This window comes from Aulostomus chinensis, chromosome 11, assembly GCF_037954235.1.
Source record: "Aulostomus chinensis isolate RoL2024-O1b breed Wild chromosome 11, RoL_Achi_v1.0, whole genome shotgun sequence".
Taxonomy (NCBI): Eukaryota; Metazoa; Chordata; class Actinopteri; order Syngnathiformes; family Aulostomidae; genus Aulostomus; species Aulostomus chinensis.
The window spans coordinates 18,207,654-18,212,489 of record NC_141330.1 but is presented as its reverse complement, the minus strand read 5'-3'; the positions used below and the strand labels follow the sequence as shown (position 1 = coordinate 18,212,489).

General features: G+C 43.7%; 1 long non-coding RNA gene across 2 annotated transcripts; it reads left to right on the top strand.

The window, feature by feature from the left end:
• Window positions 1-2,760: 2,760 nt before the first annotated feature.
• On the top strand, window positions 2,761-3,500 carry LOC147253688 (uncharacterized). 2 transcript variants are annotated; one of them, XR_015118424.1, is made up of 4 exons: window positions 2,761-2,814; window positions 2,936-3,039; window positions 3,198-3,282; window positions 3,406-3,500. It is a non-coding gene; the product is annotated as an uncharacterized LOC147253688 (long non-coding RNA). The 2 variants fall into 2 exon arrangements; XR_015118423.1 differs by having other exon boundaries at window positions 3,198-3,286; window positions 3,406-3,491.
• The last annotated feature ends 1,336 nt before the right edge of the window (window positions 3,501-4,836 follow it).

Genomic DNA, 4,836 nt, shown 5'->3' with positions numbered 1-4,836 from the left:
TTCATGCTACTCAGAATAGGGGTGACACATGTACGTAGGAGTGACATTCTGAGCTACACAGTTTTCTCTGACGCTTCTTTCGAGCTGAGGAGGAGCCGGAGGCTTTTGTGATTGTTTTAGCTGAACAATTTGTGAAAATACCTTTGGTATGTTAACGTGTATCAACCACTGTACATACTTACTTACCCATGGACTCTGAGACAAGGGAGCCGGATGCTCACCAATGCTAATTCACAAGTGGTAGGATCGATTTTTGCAGCTCTCTATCGCTGTGATTGCCATTGGCTTTATTATTTCCTGACATTTTTTTTTTGGCAGAATTGAAAATAAAGTGTAATTCAAACATCTCAACAGCAGATAAAAAAAACTACATTTATTTCATGAAGACATGACTGATACAGTGTTTCAACCCCTGATGGACTTCAGCTGTAAACACCTGAGTTTAATAGGCCAATTGGTAAGGATGACAATCACACTATTATCAGCGAATTACCCAAATTAAGTAATCTGAAATGAACCATCCATCCATCCATCTTCTTCCACTTATCCTGTTAAGGGTGGCGGGGGGCTGGAGCCTATCCCAGCTGCCTTCAGGCGAGAGGCGGGGTTCACCCTGGACAGGTCACCAGTCCATCACAGGGCCAACACATAGAGACAGACAACCATTCACACTCACAGCCACACCTACGGTCAATTTAGAGTATCAGTCAGCCTCGTCCCCTCTTGATGTCTTTGGACTGTGGGAGGAAGCCGGGGCTCAAACCTGAAACCTTCTTGCTGTGAGGTGACAGTGCGAACCACTGCACAACCGTGCCACCTCTGAAATGAACCAGTTTAATAAGAATAAAAGACTGATTAGGATGCTTCTTTTATTGCTCTTCTTCATGGGCTTGGAGAGACCTCGATGTGGCTCACATCTGGTCGAACTTTTACTTTAAATAGGGAGGCAACACGGTGGTGCAGTGGTCAGCACTGTCGGCTCACAGCAAGAAGGTTCCGGGCACGGGATCTTTCTGTGTGAGTCTGCATGTTCTCCCTGTGCCTGCGTGGGTTCTCTCTGGTACTCCCACAGTCCAAAGACATCAAGAGTGGACTACACTGATTGATAAATAGGATTTTGACGACTTTAGATGTACTCCTATCTGCACCCATGTCAATGCAAAGTAACGGTAAGTTTACTAGGGTGCGTGCAGGGGGGTTGCGTAATTTAAAAAAACAAAAGAAATTAAGCACATAGAAAAGAACATAAAGGCTTTTTGCTTTTGTTAGAAGAAACCATGCAGGTGGAAGTGTGGAGACCATTCATCTGTGCCAGGTAAGTTGCTGTCGCATATCATTTGATGATGGCAAGTCACATTAAACAGACTGAAGTTTACTTTGTTAAAGTCAGTAGTCTTAGTATTTGTGGTTTTGTTGACATTTGGTTTAGTACAATTTTACTGTTATTTTTAGTGTTAAAGTATAGAAGTGTGTCCTCTTTGTGCAAGATGATGAAAAGACCTCAGGTCTCAGGTGGATGTGACACTTAATGCGTTGTACTCCTACTGTGTTATGCTACTGTAATGGTTACTCTTCATAGTGAGGTATTGTTACTGCATTAATGGTGCTGTGTTCTACTGTGTCTTTAGGTGAGTGTCTGCGGCAGCAGCCACGTAATCTCTATCATCCCGCCCTCGTGTCTGCAGCAAAACGCCGGTGTGAACAAGTTGCAGGCCAACTTCAGTAATGGGAGAGATCATCCTGGGTATGATGTCACTCATTTTACCTCATGTCACAGTTCACATCAACTTATCTGTTTGCTCACACGCAAGAGTCACTGTCGCTCACTGGGTTGTGATCTTGGATGGATTTAGCAGGATTTAGCAAAACCAGATGTTAGAACTGAAAGGATTAACACTCAGCAGTGGTGTTGATGGACTCACAATCGTGCCCTCCTCCTCCTTCCACAGCCAGCAACATCACCCAGAGGATCCAGCTGACAGGCCGGTCGATGCTGTTTGAGGAGCTGCACCTTCTGGACAAGTACCCGTATGTATTAAGTTATTGAACGATACCTAGAATACACACACGCACGCACGCACACACTGTTGGCCATTTTACCTGTCATTTGTTTCCATTGATTTATTTTGAGTACATTCCTCTGATGTAACTACTGATGGAACAGTAAAAGGAGACCTGGGTGCTTCTTTTTCTACTGTAGATAACTATTGAAAATAAATTTTGACAATCATTCACCTGAGTTCTTTAAAAAAAAATTTCATGTAATTGATTTCATTTGATAAAACTGAGGCTGCACGGTGGTGCAGTGTGCACTGTTAGCACTGTGGCCTCACAGCTTGAAGGTTCCGGGTTCGAGTCCCGGCTCGGGATCTTTCTGTGTGAGTCTCCATGTTCTCCCTGTTCCTGTGTGGGTTCTCTCTGGTACTCCAGCTTCCTCCCACAGTCCAAAGACATCAAGAGGGGACGAGGCTGATTGATACTCTAAATTGACCGTAGGTGTGACTGTGAGTGTGAATGGTTGTTCGTCTCTGTATGTTGGCCCTGCGATGGACTGGCGACCTGTCCAGGGTGGACCCTGCCTCTCGCCCGTAGATGCTGGGATAGGCTCCAGCCCCCCTGCGACCCTTACTAGTAAGGAATAAACGGAAGACGACGATGGATGGATGGTAAAACTGAGATTTCTGATCACCAAAGTTAGATTTGAACTTGTGTTGGAAGGTACCGAAATGTGTCTACGTCTCGTGTCACTTCTGTTTCAAGGTTCTACTTTCTGGTGGAAGCGGATACGAAGACGGAGGAGGAGCATCCTGATTGGTGAGTTCGCTGAACAGAAAACTAGGCACTGGTGATCATTGGTGTTATTGCTGTTCGTGAGAGAAAACCAGCTGCCGCAATACTTTTCCTTTCTCTGAAAATAGATTTTTCGCTCCCGCAGGGCAGCGTTTGTGAAGTTGATGATCGGGATCCTCGTGGGAGGTGTGGAACTTGTTCAGGATGTCACCACCTGAACCTCCAGTTGTTCTCTGGACTCAACTCTGGGTAAGAACACTGTTACATTTTAATCCTGACAGGCAGTTTTCTTGGATGAGTTGATAGATTACTGGATGAACTGCCTCCTGTTTGATGAGCTCACGCGCTTCCTTCCTATATACTTTTTTTACTGTCCACCTCTTGACATCTGTTTCTGTCTGTTCCAGTGGAGACGTGGCTGATGGGACCCCTGCTGATGGAGTTCCCCCATCACCTTGACAACCAGCTGGCCTCCATCATCAAGACCTTGTTGTGTGTAGGAAGATTTTAGATCATCTGTTTCTCCATCATCATATTTAGTTGATGTAATGTTTTGTTTGGAGGTTGGAAAGAGGCAGCAGTAGGAAACCTGCTAATGCTGTTTTTCTTGTTTAGATACTAAACATAAATCATAGAAACTCAGTTAACTTCAGAGGCATCAGATGCTCCTCTACCCTGCATCCACCACATATTCATGAAGCATCAGTGACCATCTGAACTGAGGTAAGATTCATGTTGATAAATGGACACTACACGAGTTAACGTACTCGCTTGTAACTCTCTGTTAACGCTGCTTTACTTCACTCCTGTTGTTAACGGCTGTTTTAATCAGCTAAAGTGACGTTTGCTGCTGAGGAGACTAAGGTATCCACTCTTATTTCAGCTCAGGCCCAGCGAAATTCACAACACTGAAACACCAGAGTCCCGAGTGTTTGCTAAATTACCAGAAATTTCTAGCGTTGATGCATTCATTCACCTGCAGTTTTAAGTGTTTTCAGTAGTCATTAACCCTGAATGTTTCGAAGGTAAGGCCTATTTCGTGGCATTCGCAAAATGTAAAAATATTAACCTTTTTTTCAGTTATGTTTTTGCTTTTCTTTCAAAGGCCCTTCAGACTTTTTTTTAAGTAGAATTTCTTTGTGAAGTTCTCAAACGTCCCCAGTTTATACCCTCTCACTCCACACAACTAAAAACTATAAGTTTTGGCATTGCTTGATGTATAGATTGTGGCGTCACAAAGACAGAATGTCTCGCCATCTTCTGATTGACTGAGTTGATGATGACACACATGCTAGTAGGCGGAGCTTATATGTTGGTAAGAAAGATTAGTCAGAATGATGAGACTGTTTAATTTTTTACATCTGTAATGATTTTTTTGGATAGTTTTACGGACTTTAATTGTTGCGGAAGACAACGGTGTGTTTGTGGTGAAGGCGTGACAGGAAGTTGACATTGCTGCGTATCACCATGACTGAGATGTTTCATCAGGTCGCATCAATTGATGGGATGTGAGTCAAAGTGACCCTTCCGCACATCAGCAGCTGTGGCAGGACACACAGGTGTGGAATGTCAGGTCAGTATGTTACACTCATTAATTAGTTTGAAAGACCAAACATTTTCACCTCAAAGTTGCTCGACATGTATGAGTGAGGTAGCGGCAGCAGCAACGAAACGCCGCTCCTTACTCTGCAGCAGTCCACCAGTGGGCTCCCTCCCGTGTGGAGAGAGAATCACAAACCAACGTCTTAAATTGCATAAATGAATCAAAGTGAAACTGAAAGTTCAACAGATCTTAAAAACATCACTGTTCATCATCAGACCATGAACCTCACTTCTATTTTGATGACGAAATTTTTAAAAATCGAATTCCAACTGGACTACATAGGTCCATTCACTCCTGAGGGACGGACGGGAAAAACCATCAAGCTTTAAGCAAAGCTTTACGTTTGAAGCATTAAGCCTTTTTATTTAACTGCATTCTGAAAGAGCTGGATGGTGTCTCAAATGCATACAAACAGTGTTGTTTAGGGCTCTGTATAGGCAGGG